This window comes from Neodiprion pinetum, chromosome 5, assembly GCF_021155775.2.
Source record: "Neodiprion pinetum isolate iyNeoPine1 chromosome 5, iyNeoPine1.2, whole genome shotgun sequence".
Taxonomy (NCBI): domain Eukaryota; kingdom Metazoa; phylum Arthropoda; class Insecta; order Hymenoptera; family Diprionidae; genus Neodiprion; species Neodiprion pinetum.
The window spans coordinates 11411290-11432809 of record NC_060236.1 but is presented as its reverse complement, the minus strand read 5'-3'; positions in this window follow the sequence as shown (position 1 = coordinate 11432809).

The window sequence follows — 21520 nt, the reverse complement described above, 5'->3', positions numbered from 1 at the left end:
ATGAAGCCCGCGGTTAATTCTGAACAAATTAAAGTACGTTCCTTACAGTAGTTCATAGATTGAGATCTCGAGAGTAGACTGAATTTATATTTTGCGCAGGATACTTCGTCGGTTTCTGAAATTTGAAGTAGGTTATGTGCTTAACAAGATATTAAGAACAACGTGAGGAGAGCTGGCATAATCGTATTGCTATGCGGAATTAGTTTTTTTTTTTCAAACTCAAGGTCACGATGTAGCGCCTGATGCGGAGGAGCTGGAGTGATGTATAGAGTGAAATATAGAACACAAGAAAGAAACGTATGACTTTAATAATCCCATAATGTAGTTCAGACAACGACAAAAGTACTTTTATTATACTGAAAAAAAAACTTCAAGGCTGGTTTCGTTTTTACTTTCCGGATGTTTCACGACTTCAAGAAGACAAAATTAGTTTGCGGATTGTAAAGAATGAAACAAAGTTTCTTAAGTTGATGGGCATACCACTGAAATTTGTAAACCTGCCAGAGCATGACAAGAAAATTTACGCTTTCAGCAAGAGGTTTGATACGGTTTTGAAAACGGAGGTCAGATAGATTTACGCACCAGCTTTTTTCGCTGCCTATTTCTTTCAAGAACATTAATAATAAAATGTTATCGATCGAATTCTCGATTTTGAGGTAACTTGGATGACGCAAATTCGAATTTAACACCCCGTGCAGAATTTCACACGTGAACGGAGTATTTTTCATACTGCCCACGAAAGTGCGCAGTTCAAAAAAGAGATTACATTTCTTGAAAATGAACATGCACAAATCTGCCGCAGTTTTGTTAATCGAAAAAAATAGAGTGTTGAACTAAGATGCGCCTCACGAGTGGGATACGTGCCACAAGATAGCATGGTGATGTTTTTTCGAAGCGCTGTGGAACGGCAATGATAATAAATAATTCACAGCACGAAGCGCGTAATTAGTAGTGAGCTGCTAAAACTACACCTATACTTAATTCACGTAGCATACACCTGCGCACGATGAAAGGAGTGAATTTAACTTGGAGAAGATTCTAGCGTGTCACCGTGTCGATGGGGGGTTCAAGGTCTGTTATAAGGTCAAGATTGCCTTCCGTATAATTTTCGTGCGTTTTAACTTTCAACCGTCTCGTCACTGTCTTGATCTCCCGTAGTCGTGCTCACATAGGTATTATGGGGAACACGTGAAGCACTTGTGCACTTGATGAGCCCATGGGATAACGGTTCGGTCAAAACCGTACAGGACGAACAGACCGTTTTAATGACGAACGTTGAATAGTTGATGGTCGTTCATGAAGAAAACCTCGGTGAATTCCTGGCACGCGAGTGGCTCTAGTAACTTAACATTTTGAGCAATGCAGGTTACAGCTCTTGGCGATCTTTGATGGGATACCAGTGATTACCAGTCCGGCAGAAAAAGAATCGGGTCATTTGGAAGCTTGAGTTATTATATACTTCGTACGCCATGGAAAAGAGGATCACGAGAAGCCTTACAGAATAATATCTACATAGACGTGATAAGACTCCTCGTAAATATCATTTTTTACATTATCATCATAGAGAATTCTTCTGATTCTTTTTCGTATTTTATATTGCCACATACTCATTGAGAGTTTCGATGTCAATAAATCTTGCGTAGATTTCATTCAAATTTATTTCTTCATTTGATTATCTTATACCGGCGATTATAACCTCTGAAAGGCACATGCCGATAAATCACCTTATTCATATGTAGTAGTTTCCTAACAACTTCAAAACCCCGGTGAATGAAGAACTAGGGAGTATTATATCCTTAGTCACTGTTTTGGCCGTAATTCTCAAATAAATCTTGGCACAGGAAAACAATCGTATAAGTGTGAGTTAGTAACGCAACTAACTAACGTTAAATATTTTTCAGTACGCAGTCACAAGAATGAATGCTGACCAGATTAAATCTTCATTGTCATAACTTAGGTCAATGCTCTATTACTATTTTTTCCAAGTTGTAACAAACCTCAATTTTACCAGAGCATCGACGTATGGATTTAAAGAATTGATAATAGACTTACGTTTAATAAGATTAATGGAGATGATCTTGTTATGAATAACGTTCATTTACTTCTAATCGTTTTAGGATTTGTAATTAATGAAATTAATTAATTAAATAAAGTTTAAATTTTTTCTACTCACTTCAAGTTTCTGATTGTTATTATTCACTTTGATTCTTTTATTGTTACTATTCACCTAGAATCTTTGGTTATTACTGCATTTAAGTTCTTCATTGAAATCGAATGAGTAAAATATAAATTGAAGGTCATAAATATTATGACAATTGGTGTGTAATTTTCAGAAAGGGGCAGTAATCTGTTTAGACTAGTTGACATTTTTTAATTTGGAAAAATGTGTTGTGCTAATGAATGAACATTGTAACCTTTACTCAATGGTGAGATACGCTGTATGTAGCTGTATTAGGGTCTAAAACCCTTAGTATTCAATTGTTATTTTTCTTATCATATAACTATAATTTTGAGTATGCAAGCAATCATATAAATAGGACGTTAATTATAATAACATAAATGTAAACTTGACTAGATATCATTTCAAAATCTGTAGAAGAAATAGAAACTAGACAGCGAAGAAGAAAATATTGAATATGCTGGGGTCTTGAGTGTGTGATTGAAAAATCTTAAGAATCATTTTTTACCATGAAACGTGCCGTAAGTGGAATTAAATAATACCATGGATGACCACTAGATGTTCTCGGTGTTCGGCGCTTTCGCTGTCAAGTGTTGCCAACTGCATTAACTCGTGGTAGTCTGAATAATTGACTTCACATGCACAAGATAATTGAACCCTATCGGTCTGCGAAATAGTATCGAGGTAATACTTTCGTCTGCATGTTATGGGAATCAAGTGGCGAATTGAGTTTATGTCGTTACTATGACTCGTGGCAGTCATCAGTCAATTACTAATAATAAAAAATGTCAATTCTTCCCGAACCACCGATGTCTAATATTTAAAATTTTCTTGTGCTAAAGAAATTTGCATGACCTTAACGTTACCGTAACCTGCATAAATCGATTCTGACAGCTCAAACCCGTAGGAAAAGATGACATAACCTCAGTAATGAATACTCTTAAAATTTCGGTATGCGATAAGGCTTATGATTGCGTCTGTAGATTGGCTCAAAAGAAAAGGAAAATTTTTTGAAAACATCGAATGTACTTACGACAGATTCCCACTCATTTTGAGATTATGGTACATTACTGACATTTGATTCCCATGTTTTTCGTATTTGTACCTCAATTTCTGAACTTTTCCGAGCTACCCCACAAGCGCAATCGCAAACACTGCGATTTCCTAAGTTTCGAAACGAGTTAATTACTCTGGAGATAAAAGAATTCCAAAACACGATTTGCTCACTTCATCGGCAATCCCCTTAAGGTATTTCATCTTCGCATATCCACCGGCAAGAACTTGAGACGGTACATCCGTAATTGTAGACTCGAGATTAATACTAAATAACCGAGCATCTACATCTGTATACCAGATTATGTAGCGTACTAGAAATCTCAATTATTTGTGGATTAGGGTTACGTGGAATTCTTCGCAGCCTCTTCCGCGCTTCGGACCGACCCGTCACTTAACGTTCTTAGAGATTAATTGAAAATTGCTAGACAACGTGTTGATGCCTCGTTGTGCCAACCACAAAGATCAGGTAGCGACCCGGCCTCGGAGGCGGTGGATTTCGTCCAAACCGTTAACTTTGATTCTCGAAACAAGAGTCGCCGGCCGTTATATCAATTAATGTACTCGATCATCCGAGAAATCCTACGTCTTTTGGCTTCGTCCTCTTCCACGCTCCCGAAGATTCGTTTCGGTACGTAACAGGCGTCGGCTTATCTCTCCGTAGAACTCTTGATTTTCGTCAAAATCGAACACCATTAGGTACTTGTAAGCCGGTCGTTACGTTTTATTTTCACTGTCAACCGTCTGGTTAGCTTCGAGCAACATGACGCTCGGCCGGAGATAGGTTTTTGCCACTCGACAGTTCGCATATCGTAGTCGCAATGTCACCGGAAACACGTTGAACGACGCAACCGTAATGCGAAAATGTAGCTTTTTATCCCGATTCAGGGTATTAAAAAGTAATGAAGCTTAATGCGAGCCCAGCATTAACAGATTTCAGGAAGACAGTTTGGTTCTGTCGTTTTTCTGTTCTGATATCCTTTCGGCGTTCACTCAGCTGCGGTAAGAGGTTAGTTTCCTTTTTAACTTCCCGTTTCTCTGTTTTCACGGAAAAAACGAACTTATTATAATCACTCCGAAAATGAAAAGTTCAGTTTTCACTAGATCTCCATGTTTTGAAGTTTAGGGAATCACCTCCAAATATTTTCAGATGAACGGCTCTTTTTGTGTATGTATATACGTATGTTATGATTTTGGTCTCAAATTTCGCAGTATTTTCAAACTTAGAGGTAATTAGATTTTGACTTTATGATATCTTGAGAATGGATCAATATATTTGAATGAAAATTGGTACCGCGAGGTTTCCTGGGTTGTTAATCACGAATCTAAGGTCAGTTTTGCAAAATTTAAATTTGGCTTATTCAATAAGCTGGAAAAAAAACAAAAAAATCTTGATCTGAACTAAGATTGTGAAACTCAAAATGGCGATCTAATACGGTTGAAAAAAATCTAAAAATATTCCAAAATTTGTAGAAATCTGTAGGCGGAAATTTTTTGGATCCAGGATCAGATTTCCAAAATTTATAATGGTGTATCCATTACAGTGGTTCGAAACGAAAAATATCGTCATATTTTCATGTAATATGATATCCAAGGGCTTTAAAATCGTTAATTACGAATTTGAATTAGTAGTTTGAAAATCGAATTGGATATTACACCTATTTTTTTTTTTACGAATGTGAAACCTGTAGTGTGAAAACGGGAAGTTCAAGGACTGGCTCATAGTCAGTCAAAAGCCGTTTGTTGGTAATAAAAATCCTGGGATCATGGAATGAAAATGCAACCGGGATTTGCTTCACGATTTTAACTTTCAAAGGCAATCTTCTTCGTTTGTTCGCTACATTTGCAGAAGAATTCAGGACAACCGACAAAAAATAATAATCATCCAAAAAAGAAGACAAGTTCTTTTGATTACAGAAATTATTGTAGAAGAAAGACTGTTTTTAATAGTAAAAATAACGACATTTGCGATTGCTATAATCAAGCACAAGGTCGTCTGAGTCCACGGCAAACTGCTCACGTAACGATATAGAAATTTTACAGAATCGTGAATTCCTCAGCTTGTATTTATTTCCCTAAACAGAACCAATCTTAGCAGAACTTAATTTCGAAAAATGAGTCGTTAGTAACCTGCTCTGAACGTCTGTAGCAATGCACCAGCTTCTTAAATAAGACTAATCCAAATGCCTGTATAAATTCGGTTTACAAGCATTGAAACGATCGAATTGATATGTGTGAACCAGGCGTGTTGACACACATATGCCATAAAATTTACAGAAGATATTAACACCTCGATTTTTCGCGTAGAGCGAGTTCCAGGTATGCAAAATGTAAATGATGGGAATTCGATTAAATGTCCAACATGTACCGTAAAAATAGAACTCGAAACTTCGGGACAATCTTTAAATGTATAAAGTATCAAGTCAATTAGCGAGGGGAGAAGCCAGTGACCGTTAAATCTTTTTCTAACTGCTAATTAAATCAGATTAACGCGAGGGTATTGCACTGTGGGACAAGCGTTAGTACGGACTGCATGAAGTTCGCTCAAGTCGTACCGGAAACAACGTGTACTCTCCGCGAACATTGGACCTGAATAATAGCGTCGTTCTCAGGTAGCCAGAGCCTATAAGGGAGAGGAGGCTGAAATTTATGTTTGATAACGGTGCGACTCTGAGTTGCCGCGCGGCTTGTCTCGTTTCTGCCCACGCTTACACCTGCTCTTACATCTGTGTGTTAATAAAACTAACAAATTTCAGGTCGTAAATTTACCCAAGCCACGAGGCAAGCGCACACCGATTTCGATGTCCGGTAAACCTGCACGCACGTTGTACGTCGACTGATTCACGTATCACTGGCTTTACAAATTTGCAGAATTTCTGACGTCTTCCTCTCAATTCGCACGTAAATCATCACCATCCTTGTCGTCTTTCTCTAAGGAAAGACCTACGAGCTATTTCACTCAGCTGTATTTATGCTCTACCCATGTATTAAGATGTCACTTATACGGGTACATGTGAGAAGGCTTAAGGCACTTTGTATCGAACATCCATGAATTTTGGACGATGCGATGCAATCACGTCCAGCTATAATGAGTAGTAACCAAATGGGTACAACATAATGATTTTATTTCAAATTCATCGCAATTATCAGCGAGCAATTATCGAATCAATAAATCAGTCGAGCGTTTACTATTTTAATTGGGGCATCACTGCGTCTTTCTATCAAAGTTATGCCGTGAGTAAAACAGGAAGTAATATTAGGAAGGAAACGTATTCCTCCTTACTATATCGAATGGGAAAACTGTTACAGATTCGTGTATAAAGTTCGAAGTACCGATAGCGCGACTCACAGCGCTGGTTTCGTTTGTCACATCGGGAACATGCGAGCTATGGAGGGTAGAGGTAAGGAGAACCGTCTCTGTGTACGAAAAAAAGTCCGTCGAAAGGCGTCAAATTAAGGTGGCGTTACGGTAGCAGAAGGATATATTTTAAAGAAAGTGCCTAAAGTTATTAGAGTAGGCTAGAGAAGTAAACAAGGAAAGAAAGATTTCCTCTTTGCTATGGCGCACTTTTTAAAATAAACAAGAAAATTATAAAAGTAACAAATCGTAAATTAAACAAATATTTCTTAAAAAATTATTTCACATACTATTGGTCCGAAAAAAGACAGAGACTGAGGTGCGTCATTTTTGTTATTTTTCATTTTTCGCCCATTTGGACAACTTTTTACTATACAAATTTTTCCCATTATTGTCCAATTATTTTCAAAAGTTTTATGACAGTATACACTATAAAGTCACTAAAAAGTATTATCAAAGGTTCACAAAAATTAAATCACTCTATGTTAACTCACGGCAGTTTTATAGGTTGTATTTACTAAATTATTTTGGATTACGTAAATAGTTGAGGTTTTGTATACTGCGATTTCATTAACTACACTAGTCACCAGAAATATTGAACTGTTCAACTCAGCACACTTCACTCCGACTACAACTGCTAAATTCATATCATAACCTTTTGCAGTGCTAGCGATATTCTGGTGGTTTCTTGAACTGTTATTTGCAGCTTTATCCGGACACTTTTTCAACTTATCCCCCATATAAGATTGCCCTCCTTACCTCTACCCTCCATAATGCGAGCGCAGAAGTTTATCGGTTTATCAGTATTGCCAGCCATCATGCGCAGTGTAACAAACGATACCAGCGCTGCGAATAGCGCTATTGGTAATACAAACTTTTAACCAAAATTGGGTCCATTTTTGGAACGTGGAGATATGTGTCCTGGGTAATGTTGCTTCCTGGTGTAATAATATCGGTCTGGCCGTTTTCATGCTGTGTCAAGATACCAGATGCGAAGATGACTGCAAGAAGTGTCCTTTTCTCCCGAGTGCGTCATAACTATGTGTAGAGGAATTTGGTCACGTGGTTTGAGACGTCTTGGAATAGGATAAGGCGGGAAATACGAGACAAGCATAGTTTAAGGGGGGCGTCTAGTGTAGAAGATTGGAAAAATCGATTAATTTTTTTGCATATTATTATAATTGCACCTTTTAAGAATAATTTGGCCTAAAGCCGATGTCGAATTTCAAAAAATTAAGAAAGTTATGAGCACTTGAGTGAAACAATGCACGATAATGCTCGGTGTGCGCTTCAATAGACTTATTGGGTTCAAAGATAAAATGATCGGCCTCTAAGGAAGCTGCGGATGCGGCAGAAGGCCTCTTGTAGGCCCCAAGAATCACCGATTAACGGTAAGAAAAATTCCTGTTTCATCTGATACGGAAATCAGCATCAAAACCGAGGTCAAAGTTTTGAACGCGTCAACTTCAAACGAGTTTCTCTCGAAACAGGATTTTTCAAAAGTGTAGACATGATATCTCTAAAAAAAACTGATCCGATCCTATTGAAATTTTTACAGCATCTTTATTATGCCTATAATCCATACCTATCGTGCGAACTCGGATAATCAGCATTATTTTGGTAGTTTCAGTTTTACGAGCACAACAAATGGAGAAAAACATGCAAATTCGAATTTTTTTCTTTCAAACTGTGTAAAAAATTTGAATCGAAAAATATCGAGTTCATTCTAGTTCATACCATAGCCAAAAGCCTGAAGATTAGAATACCGTTTTTTTTTTTTTTTTATTTTAGATGAGCATAATAGCCTAGTTTATGTCTCCACTTAAGCACATTTTTTTTACACACCTTCCGATCAGGCAGTATACGTTAGGTTATATTCAATTTTTCGTCTCCAAAAAATTCACAACGTTTATTTAAATGTCGATAAATATAATGTGATATTTATGAGAAATTTTATTTGAATGGTTTGTCTGAAAAAAATACCCAAAGAACGTTCAAAAGAACAGCCTTCGCACTAGACGACCTCGTCAAGTCCGGGCCTTCGCTCGGTCTCGATACCTTCCTGTTCCATGGGAATTTGTGCAGCTATAAATGCATTAATTAATCGTCAAGAGTTCGTGTGAAATTTACCCACTTTTGGTGGAGGCAATGGTTTGGTGCTAGAAATTGCTGGGATAATGACGAAATCGACTATTAAAAAGTAACTAATTGAATATTGTTCAATGTCATTTTTTTCGCACGTTACACAAAATTTTGCCCTGATACATTTTCAAACTATCCTAAGTTCGCAGATTCACGCATGTGACGTGTCTGTTTACCTTCCCACTTGTCATCGTTAAAATCGGTCTCAAGATTCGACACAGGCATCCAAAGCAAAATGCTTCTGATGATATTTTTGAACATAAGTAGGTAATGGGAATCTTCTGTCAAAGTTAGTTGACATGAATTATGACGCGGGGAAATGTGGATTTTGGCAGGCCAACCTCCTCGATTGGTTTCATACTTTTGCGTTTTATTTTCTTGCACACGTACTTTTTTATTGATTTCTCTGATCAAAATATATGTAGCTTACGCAATCGGTAAATAATAGCCAGACATTCTGAGGTTTATAAATTAGTGATCGGAGCGATAAACGGCCCGGTCCATAGGAATACTTAAGCAATCGATAAATCTGTAATATTGCTTAATAATTAGGTTAGCGAATCGTTTCACGGAATCATGATGCGTTAAGTGTAAAAAAATGTTGCTAACTGGTGGATTATAATCGGTGATTGCACTGAAATACATGTATTCGAAATGATTAATGCAAAAAATAGGATAGCTTAAGAGGTTCGTTATGAATTACGGTCAATTACCGATTGAAAAATGATCAGACTGATCAGATATCATGATATCTACATTTATTGGAAGAAGTATTTCACACATCTATGACCTGTTATTCAGAAGTTATCAGAAAATATCGGTCCTTATGACTATTGACATTCAGTACTCTTCAATCCCCGGATACAAATAATTTCGAACGAGAATTTTTGACAGGAATTGATTCAAATATACAGAAGAATGCAGTCGTCACGTTGCAAAGACAAGCTGACAAATTTGATTATAATTTTTCTGAGACAAGGTGAGAAAAAGATACTAAATCTAACGCTTTGTTCTATTACCGTATCAAGTAAAAGCTTTCAACCTGGCAATGATGCAAATTCATTGCAATTTAAATACTGGTAAAAAATTGCGCTCAAACTTCAACGTATCCTAGTTTTAATGTAACCTGTAATCTTGTAGTAACGAAAAAGCCATGTTCAAGCTTAAAGATTTTCGTTGTAAGTTAGTAAATTGAAAGTATAAATAAAATACTCAACATGAGAGGTAAAAATTTATTGTTGTTCCACACAAAGTGCCTTAAATCTTCTCACGTATAACCGCATAAATATTACCTGTCTTTAATTTTTATTTTTTGCGAATTGTCCACATTGTCGAGGTTTAGTGAAAATATCATAAAGCGGGAAATATTTTGGCTCGATGAGAAGCACTGCGTTTAAGTATGAACAAGTCACCACTGCACACACATTAAAGCGACGTTTAAACACTCGATGGATCGCCATGAAAAACACGTATTTGAGTGTCGATTCGGATTTTTTATATTCCTAAATCGTGGGAAATGGTTACAACTTTTAACGCCTAAGATAGCAACGCGCCCCTCAAAAGCAGTTTCAACGAACACCGCCTATCATGCGCGAGCGTAGCTTGGTGAATGTACATATATGTGGATAAGTACAAGCAAGTATGACTACGTGATATGTTTTTTGAATTAGTGGTATGACTAAAATAAGCGGCGAACGAATGAGGAAGCGTTAATCTTGTGTGTGCAATGTTGTTAGGCGGATATTTGGGCAGGAGCCGGTCGGTAGTGCAGGGAATGGCTGCTGGGCCGTTCTCTATGTTTGCCGAAAGTGAGTTAAATTTACTTTTAGGTTATGTAACGCGGTCTTCGTGGGCATATCTACTAGGAAATGCAATTCATCACTGGAACACTTACAAGGATACCGAACCCCGAGTGCAGCGAAGCTTTTGAAATTTTCGTCCCTCCCTCACCGATTCCTTATGCAGATAAAACTATTGGTATAGTCCGTGGGCTTCACGGAAATCTATGGCTTCCGTTACAGACTCTACCGTTAAGACAAATATGTTGTAATCTTGGCCAGGTGATGCTCTCCACATGGCGCAGCTCATTGGCTACGAAATGATCGCGGTTACCATGTAGGGTCTTGACTGTGGTTGATTAAATTCGTTTTCTCTTTACGGGTCCACTCGGTTCTTCATTCTTCCGTTTTACCGATAAAGAAGATTAAATAAGTAAAAAGACGAAACTTCATCCGAACCGTTGGCTGAAATAACATTTCACGAAGTGATATTTTTTAGTAGCAATTATATAGTACATCTAAAAAGAGTTCCACTTTGTGATCCTACCGAAGCATGTGAATCGATATTAATACATACAGCTTACTTAAATTTATGTACCATGTTCGGATTTCAGAAGTATTCGTGCGAATTGAAAAAATTTGTTCAAATAAGAATACACTATTTTCTTGCGTGATTAGGTGTGCAAGTATCGACGGTATGTTACAACCGTGAATTCATTAGTCTTAATCCGATGATAGATCGTTCATCAAGATGTCACAAGTTGATCAGTAATATATTCAGCGATGGAAAATTAATATTCCGATTGATTAGCATCATGCAAATATAGGTCTAGGTCTTTGTCATCTGTACCGAAGAATTGTCGATTAAAGGTCGGTAGTGTGCGTTGCTTACTGATGATGTTCCAAAGTGTAAGTGTTAGTCTCGGTGTGAGATACGATTCCTACCAGGAGTGAGGTGTCTTAAGACGCTTTATACGGCGATTGCACGACGTGTGAATATTCACGACAGTAAATTCAATAAATTGATTTGTTTTGTCATTGCAGTTAGAAGTAACCATGCAAATTGGACAATGCGTATGTATCATCTTAAGGACGTGCGAGGAATACCAAGTTCCGATGCAAGCATACGAATTTAATTGATCACCTCGACGCCTCAATCATCACGCTGCACTGTAATTATTATTGGCGCGAAACTTGGTGGTAGGATTTTCTTTCATATGAATATCAACGTGGTAATCTTGCACTGTAATTAGCGACAGTGCGAAACAAGCCTTATACGACGATACTCGGCAAAATACCCACATTGCACGCGCACATTGTAGGTTATTACAAAGCCGGACGTGTCGACGTTCGTAAATGGCCAATAATCGCCTCGTTGATTCTCACCTACTCCGGACAATCGTGAATAAATTTCACCGCAAGAGATTTTCCTGCTTAATAAGCAAGGCTCGGCGCATGGCGGGCTGGACTTGGTCATAAATCGAATCGTCCTTGATCCAAGCTAGAAATCGGACCAAGGCACCGATGCTCAACGAGCATAAGGAGACCTCGGGTATTCTCTTGTCACCAGAGACCAGATGCTGACACCCGGAGAATCACCTGTCCTTACTATGGGCTCTTTAACGGGAAAACGACCTCTGGCGTCTTCGTATTCACTCTGTGCACCGTTTAGTGGTTACCATTCCCGGAGAACTAGTCTATAACCATATTCGAAGCAGTCCGTAAATCGTTACGTACAATTAGCAAATAAGCGTCATTGGCGGTAATTTTTTTCTTATGTCATTCTTGAATCAGAGAACATTTATTTTCTCTCGGTACCTGTAATCAGAAAAAGAATCTGAACTACCATTGATCAAACTTGTCGCCATCATTTTGCAAATGGCTTATCCAGTTACATTAGCAAGTTCATATGGCAACACAGGGTCAAAAGTTGTTAATAGTCGTTTCAATGTTGATAACTAAAACTATGCTTATTACGTCTAGATTTTAACAAATGTCCAAATGATAGTGGCCATAAGCATTTGCAATAAAATTCCAATTTGAACTACATTAATGACTTCTGAAGATAACGACATTGGATGTTGTTACTATACATTACACCCAGCTTCCGAAATTCTACGAGGCATCTGAAAATCTATTAAAATGTTTCAGAACTGTACGAAGAGATCTTAAATCGAAACAGTACCTAATCATTCCCACAACGGTTTCTCAGTGAGATCTGGAGATTTACAACAGCTAAGGGTACATGAATTATATTTAAGCTTTCAAGATGAGTTGTTCAACGGTAAGCGGTAAGTCGAGACGCTAATTGTGAAGAAATCGTTAGGAAGGTGTGGAGTATCCCGCTTAGTGGGCGCCCGCACGGAGAGTTAATTGAGAAACATTCTATCTTCAGGAACGAATGTAAAACTCGGCGGAAATTCGCAGTTTCACGACATAGAAGCATGTGCTTGGTTATGACTAGACTGGAGAAGTATTATCAGTTGAACCCAATGACTACCATAGCGATTGATACTTTCGTCACAGCAGTAAATGAAAAACTTTAGTTTTCAAACCGCATATTGCAAACCGTTGAGTATGGATATGAAAATCGATGATGCTGTTAATGCGAAGTGAATATCTTGGGAAGCTTGATCTCGATCACATTTTTCATTCCGGTTGGCGTACATCCTCTGCCATGCACGATGATTATCAAGGCCCGTGCACCGTTAGTTAGCTACTATTTTCTTCTTTTTTTTAATACCAAGGGACATATCCGTTGGTAGTTAGATAAGATGAAAGCTGCGGTAGACCGACGAAGACTCCGGACACTGCTAAAAATGCCTTTGGCAATTTTCATACCGGCAGGATACGTGTTTCTTTTTATTTAATTCCTCGTTATTTATCCGGGGCTCCAACTTACTCGTCATTTCCGGTTTGCTCTCGAGTTATCCGGTCGGACGGGTATTCCGCACATGTGATGGCAGATTTTCAGCAATTCACACGATTACCGGTAATCCACAACTCACTGCCTGAGATTTTATACCTCTGACTCAGCTTCCGGCTGCAAAAACGTTGCTGTTTTGTCTTCGATCTTATATCGTCCTTCATTATTTACATATACGTTTGTAAAGAGAAGGGGAATCTGTGTATGATACACGTCGATAGAACGCAGTTTCGAACACGCTTGAAAGTATATGTGTGAATCCTCACAGTTATAAGAAATCCTGAAAAAATTCTACGCGATTGGGATTCACGAACCGGCCTACCGTGCTCAAATAATTACTGTTAATTTAGTGATTCTAATTAATTGAGATGTTACAGAGTGAAATCGGAAGCAATAGCGTCTCTTTTCTGTCGTTACTAGTGACAATTTTCACCATCATAGCTTGACGAGTGGACGAGAGTAGGATTCGGCTACCGTATAGGTATTATCCAGGTATATACCCAGTGATTTAATAACAGACTAAACCCCATGTGAAAAAAAGAAAAAATTAAAGAAAAACTGGAACCAAAGGATTGAGGAATTCAAAGTGGTCTGTGATACGGGTCATTAATTAATGCATACGCTACAATGTTTCACTGTGTATAGTTATACGAAATACTGTGGTCCACCTGTGCCCAAGTACCCATGTCAGCTTAAACAATTTTTTAAACAGTGGCAGAATTCCACAATTAGTGAATTTCATGGCCATCAGAGCCTGCAATCTCGATTTAAGTTACTTTGTGGTTCTTTCGCAAGAATTCTGCACTGCAAAAAAACGATCGGTCAGATACCAAAGTGAATGCCGTTTGATCCGTGGCTGAACCAATGGTATTCTCGTTCGAAGCAATTTTTGCATTTCATATCCTGAGAGAAGTTCGTGAAGATGTAAATCCAGGTGGACGTATTCACGGTATATTCATAGGGCGCAAAATATAAAGTTATGAAAGGTGGTGTCTTTCCCAAATGACAATTTAGAATTGTGAATACAGGACAAATAGTTTCTTATATCTAGTCATTTACTTACTTGTTTGTTTTATTTGTGGAACTGGAGATAACAGCTTTGATTTGAAATATTACAAGCGGAATGAAATTTTCGAAAAAGACCTATTCATAAAAAAATTAAATTTACAATGCTTCGTCGTTTTGCCACTGCGATCAATATTGCTGTATATTGGTCTGGGAGGTGTGAGGGTATGGTAGTCAAGTATGGTACACGTTATTTATTAATTTAGCTTTAATCGTTTACTTCTTGACCACTACTTCCGCTTGGATACCCTGTTCACTAGCGAGCTAATCTCTAGCTTGGGACTCCAAGCTCGACTGGGGCAATCACAAAGGCAGGCGCGAGTATACAAGTTACCGCAAATATAAATTGTTGAAACTGCCGACAATTCCAAGAACACTTCGTATTGCTATAGCGTATAGTGCGATAAACACTGTAATGCTTTCAGTTCAGCACTTTCGACAATTATTTGTCTGTAAATTGGTATTTTAATAGAATTCAGTGGCTACAGCCCATATTATTCGAAAAGTATCAAGGACCTTTGTTGAAGGCTATTTTTATGAACTTGCACTCCTTGCCGCCTGTTCGATTCAGCGCCGTTATATTTACAACCGGACAACAACTAGGAAAATTCCGAAGATGCATCGCCGAGAAATTCCTTTCACGGTAATCCGTCAATCTTTACACAGGAATAATCTCACGATACGGATAAACCTGATAGAAGGCTATAATATTTTTGTATGGAGACTGAAGGTTGATAGGAATGAAGCACTGGACCCTGACTCCGAATACCGAGTCCCAACTGTGAAGTGAAGGATAAAGAAACGTGACAAAAAGATTGACATTTTGTCAGTGTAGCAAGTGGGTCGATATTCTCCATTCACGAAGAAGCCTATATCGTCAAACAACGAATTAGCAGATGGATACGATCATCTATTACGATACATTCTCTAAATACTATTGGGTCCGATCAGCGCACCGGGATGTCCTGAATCAATTCAACTGCTAAATTTGAGTACGCCTTGCATGACGACGGCGGTCACGTTGGCATTCTATTCCACAAAAAGAAACCCCGTGCCAGATCACGAACAGAACGAGTCGATCTCGTCGATCAGAAGATGCCAGAGTTTGCCATGACAAACCCACCCCGCATCAATCTTCGACTTCAAAGTATGAACAGCCTGCAGGCAACGAACCGAAGTGTTGTATGGTGAATTGTTTGACACGTCGAATTGAATAATATGTTTGCCAGGTCTAGGTGGTAATTGCTGACGTTGATTCCGACTCTCAATGTATGTATACTTGTAATTCGGCACTCCATGCATAAGCAGTGCAAACAGTGATTATCATGCCGTTTATATTGCAACCAAATAGAAATATTAAAAGGCCTTTGAATACGAAGAAGATATAGGTGTAGTTACGCTGCTCTTTACTCGGTAGAATCAACACAAATGTTTGATTTCTTCCCTCTTATTTTTCTCCTGGATACCTTAGCAGCGTTCTTGAAAAAATACAATGTGCAAGCGTCAAAGTTCATGTAGATGTAAACGTTCGCGAAACGATTTGAGAGCTCATGACACCGTCGAACCATCTCGGGTGCCATCGCTGTGCGATAGAAGGTTAGTAAGCAGTAGGCGGGTAAAAATTCGGTGTTTGTTCCGAGTTTCAAGAAGTTCCAACCTTACGCATGCGTAATTATAAATCCACGTGCCAGGGTCTGTTTATTAATGATCGGGGATATAATGCAAAAGTGGTTAGCTTCCGGGCTGACTGCGCAGTCTTCTTTGCAGTCAATTTCTCATTGCTCGTAAACGGGTAGCTGCGACGAAATAATCGGTTACGCGCACCACCTTGAAACAAAACCGCATTATGTTTGGGACAGGCGTGCGTTAGCCTTTCAACTTCAAGGTCACGCAGGCTGACAATTTGTTTCGATAGATTTCCATTCGATCACCGATCTACCATTTTTCAAATTCTTTTTTCTTAGTCAATAAAACTTGACGCGACTTGTTCATGAAAGGACAATCAGCACGTGGTTTAAATAGCTTGTACATTGAATGTGGCATTTCAAAGCTGCGGGCTATTTAAACGCATGGCAAATTGCGCGCGTGAGCACAGTTGATGGATGCATGTCTCCTTATCCCCGAATCAAATTGGACGAGAAACATAGGTACGAACAGCAAGTGAACGACATGGTAAATTGTCGAGATGATTAAAACGGACAATTATAAATCGCCTGCAATTAAAACCGTTTGCGGTTAGTGCACGAACGCGGGAATACCTGCGCTCAGACTACTGTGACGCAGTAACCTTGCAAGGATGCAAAGAAGGAGATGATCAGGTGCAGAAAGTATAGCCCAAAGAGGTTAGGATGGCAATTGAAGTTATGATAACAAATCGGAATCCTCGACAGGGTGAAATATACACCAAAGCATATAGTGGTTTCAGATAAGGACAATCAGTTACTCCACCCTACATTGTCCATCATCGATGTCTTAGACTCGTTCGACACTTGACGACAGCATCAACTACATTTCACTAGCTGCGATTAACACCGGATGCCGTGGTAGTCGCCAACTCCAAGATCCGGGTGACGATTTAATCTCTCACAGGCTTCATCCGTGAGCTGATCAAGCACCTGCGATCCGCGATATCGATTAGCATATCATTGAGCGTAACTCAGGTGACGAATCGAAGACACTTGCAGTCGTCGATAACTGTCAGCAGGTTGGCCACAGTATTACTGCGCCTGGAAATGGTCCCTCTTTGGAGTACGGTATAATAGGTAACCCTGAGTCTCGAGCGGATGTATGCATGTCAGGATGACAGGATAGGAATCGCGGAAGTGATTCGGGACGCTTGACTACGTACTAAGAACCTAGACTTGTCTACAAATTCAATAAGTGTTCAACGGCCAGGAGCAAAGTGAGAAAGTATGCTGAGCAGAAGACGAGGAAAGAAGAGTGAGCTGCATAGGAGTCACGGTGAAGGGGGCGTGATGTGAAGCCCGTGCCGGAGTATTTTATTGGAAACGGAATTACAGCCGCAGATCCGAAGCTGTGGATGAGTTCAGGGGTCACGGTTAGTGATGTCATGTGGTTATGATGCCAACGTAGACTTGGGAAGAGACCTTCGCATCTTTAGATGGTACCTTGGAGTAAGGATTCGGTCAGGTTATTGATTAATTGCAATAATTAACCGATTGTCGGCAGATTTTTCGTTAACGTATAAAAACCAACGACGAATATCACGCTCCAGTGTTGTTTTTGTTGTTGTTGATTTTTTCTTTAAAACCATATATGTAGTTAATACACATTCTTCTAGCCTTAAGAAGTATCATCACAGTCTTGGTATAACGCAGTTCTACGCAGATGCTCAACGTGTTACTCACACAAACAGTTCTCGATGGAAAACATGTAGTAGAATAATATTTTTAGCATTCATTGGTTATGTCGTTGCTATTTATAGGCATTATCAACGGCCACAAGCACTTTCGATTTCACGGTTTTATTTGTTTATTTCTTGTATTCTTTTTCGTTGCTTCGAGTGAAGGTAGGTAACGGCGGTGGTACAACGAGCCAATAGCGATAACGTTCGTTATACGTGTCATTAACACATAGTAATTATTGATACCTCGTGACCTCAGACACCGAGGTAAGTGATGATCAAATGATTGAAGAGGGAAATAAAAAATTATATTCAACTCATCCGACCAGGGTACAGGTTCGTAGTTGATCATCGGCGACAAAAAAAGAACCCAGATTTTTTTACTGTCACAGTCTTTCTATTGTTATTTACGAAGGTCTGCACTCATAGGAGAGTCTAGGAACATGCAAAGTAATGTAGAGCACTCATGTCACATAGGACATCGTCGAGATGTGAAATTAATTATACGTAATGATCTAAGACAGTCTTGCATTACGCAGGAATAAAGAAAACGTTAGATTGTTTAACTAGTGATAGTTACTTCTCGTAATTATCATTACACTTGTTACATGAAGTTCTTAAATAAGAAAATCTAAGTTGTAGCACATCTGATTACATTTTTTTTATAAAAAGTCTAATAAGCCTTAAAAATACTCGTAGGCAAATGGTTTGCCTATATACATATATCAGTAGCGCTTTGTAGTACTCGGACATTCATACCTATAATGTATACATGTATAATTAACAACCTCGAGAAGTCCGCAGATATGCAGTACATATCACACAAATATTCCATTAATCATTTTATATTGTCGATTCAATGTCAATCTAAATCGATGAATTTTATTACCGGATTGGGGATTGTTACTACATATCATATTTGGCAATGGTGCGACACCGTTTCATCCACCCGTGAGTTATAACTCTGAACATTAATGTTAATGCCGTCTTCACTCCGAGGTTTTTTTCCTTTTTTTCCCTTTTATCTCTTTGTGCCGCTTCGCAGTTAATTAAAATAAAAGTTAAAAGAATTTGTCCACTAATCAGCATACATCCTATACGGGCAGCAGTATAATATATACCTACAAAGATCAGAGAGTGAAACACGTTCCCCGATGCCCATGAGACGACCCTGTGTTTCCAATGACAATACACCACCGATACACTGGTGGGAAACTTTTCGATTCTGCGGCCCCCATTAACCTCGTGATGTTTTGAAATGACCACTTATGGGAAGGTGTCGTTGGTTAATCGGCGTTCGATGGTCACGAGTATGCTTGCAGGGTGTCGTGCCCCGGAAGTGGTCCGCGGCAGGAGATTGTTGCACGCTGATGCAGAGGAGTCTCCAACAAACCAGGAGCTATGAGCTAGACCAGCTGTTGCAGCTAGTCACCGGCGTGGGTGACCCGTCCTTCCTTATAAGTCGAACCGTACCAGCTTATTCATTGTAAATAATCTTGCTCCAAATTAACTAGGCGACACTCGATCGCCGATTCGACTGAATTTTCGTCATCAGGATTCTCGTGGCCGTTGACGGTTTGATGGTTTGGCTTTACAGTGGATCTACGTACAAATTTTTCACCACGCATGTTTCAACAAGCAATTTCACCATTACGTGTGAGATTTGTCTCGGTTGAATAGAGTGAGAGGGGGCTGTCAAGATTATCCTCCGCAAGATTGTTCATTTCGCAGACACAATTATACTTGAAGCATTTTTCAAAGTATTATCTGTTATACATATTTATTCATACGTAACGCTGAATGAGCCATACTGTTTTGCATCAATACAATAAAAGCTGCTACAACATGCAGACCAATTTCAACTGCTGAAATATATCATATATTCTGGAATAATCTGATTTATGTCTAACATATTACTGTTCAGGAATCCTCAGTGAAGCCTCAGCAAATGTGGTCGAACCTTGACCAAGATTTCGAAAGCCCTTAGATATCGTTGACTACAGCTACTTCATGTCTTTGCAAGTTGCGTATTTAAGATCTGATCAATGTTAGTGCAATGGAATTGCAATCGTCGAATTTTTGTGATCAAATGTTGGTAAAACAATTTCTCCCGTCGAAAAATAAGGATGTCATACGGTTTTCCACATCGGATTTGCATCAGATTCAATATACGAAAATTCCGAAGGTCCCTGACATCGAACTATGAATTGTGAAAAAATAGATTTTAGATGTAATTGCTCAAACAATTGAGTTCCCAAGTCATCAAAAATGTCAATTCTCTGGTCTGCTGTTGAAATTTCAAGATCCTAAGATATATTAAATTACCAATCAATGGCTATAAACATGCAGAGGTATTGCAGACTTCCATGGAAAACTTACCAGACTATATCTTAAAGTACTTATAGCACTGTATCTTAAAGATAATGTCATCTTTTTTGGTCTGAAAAGCCGGACGAAAGTAGCATGTTATTCCATCTTAATGCATTTGCGGGAAATATCAGGCCATGTTACGCGCAAATCCAAATTAGCATAAATTAATGTAACGTTTCGGCTCTCAGTATGTGGCATTTGGCGGGACTCGTGAATGGGACGGAAATGTGTAACAGAAAGTAGGGAGAAGCGCATGCTATTCAATTTATTCAACTCACTATCACGACGCATTGCCATGCACGAATAATATTTTCACGAAAGTTTCGCTTGTTACCGAGGTTAAATATTACACATCATTGGCGACTACTTCAAGACTCGCACAATTTTTCTGGTTTCCTCTCTTTTTTCCATTTTCAACAACATCTCTCTGTATTACAATTGATTATCATGTTTTATTGCTAATATAGAATAAATGTCAGACAATTATTTTTATTCGATTTTATACCCACACCCATCTTTGGGAGTTAATTTTTTCATTATCAATCTACGTTCTCAATTTTACGCTCAATATTGCGAAAGATGTATCGAGTCCCTATTTTCAAGTTAATAATATAGCCAGAGTTGAATCGGAAATAAAGTCCTTTATGTCACACAGGAATAAAGTCGACTATTCCCTTGTTACAAAATGTACTGCTCATATAAAGGATATACTCCGTTAAGCTTTTTAGTTGTTGAAATTTGTGTTATATCTGCCAGAAAAACAGAATTGGAAAGAAAGCGGCGAAAATATGTCTCATTTTTGTCATCTTTTAGTCACAGTTAAAAGACATATTTTAGTCGTGGCTATAAAACATCTTTCAGTCGACGTTATAAGACAGCAAAACACGGGTAATAAGACGTCTTTTCGTCATCCCTTTGTTGACTTCACGCCATTACTACACGATGACTTTATGGAAAATTTGCCACCTTATAAACATGTCTTAGACAACTTTGTGCTTCCTGGGTTCCCGATGTTTCTTAGGGCTCAGCAAGGTACATTTGGCTGGTGAATGGGGTTGAAAACTATAAGGGAAGATTCGATATTCTAACCAGATGTGGTCCCGCGCCTGTAATTAAATGCCGGATGATTAATCACGAAGAAAACAGAAGCTGACTCGGTTTCCGAATGAAGCTGCAGGTCTGAAGTCTCAGCATCGATGGTTTGAGTTTCGGCACTTCTGTAGGATATTCAATCCTTGGGCTGCTGAACATTTGGATGCGAATGACTTAAACGTTTTCTATAATT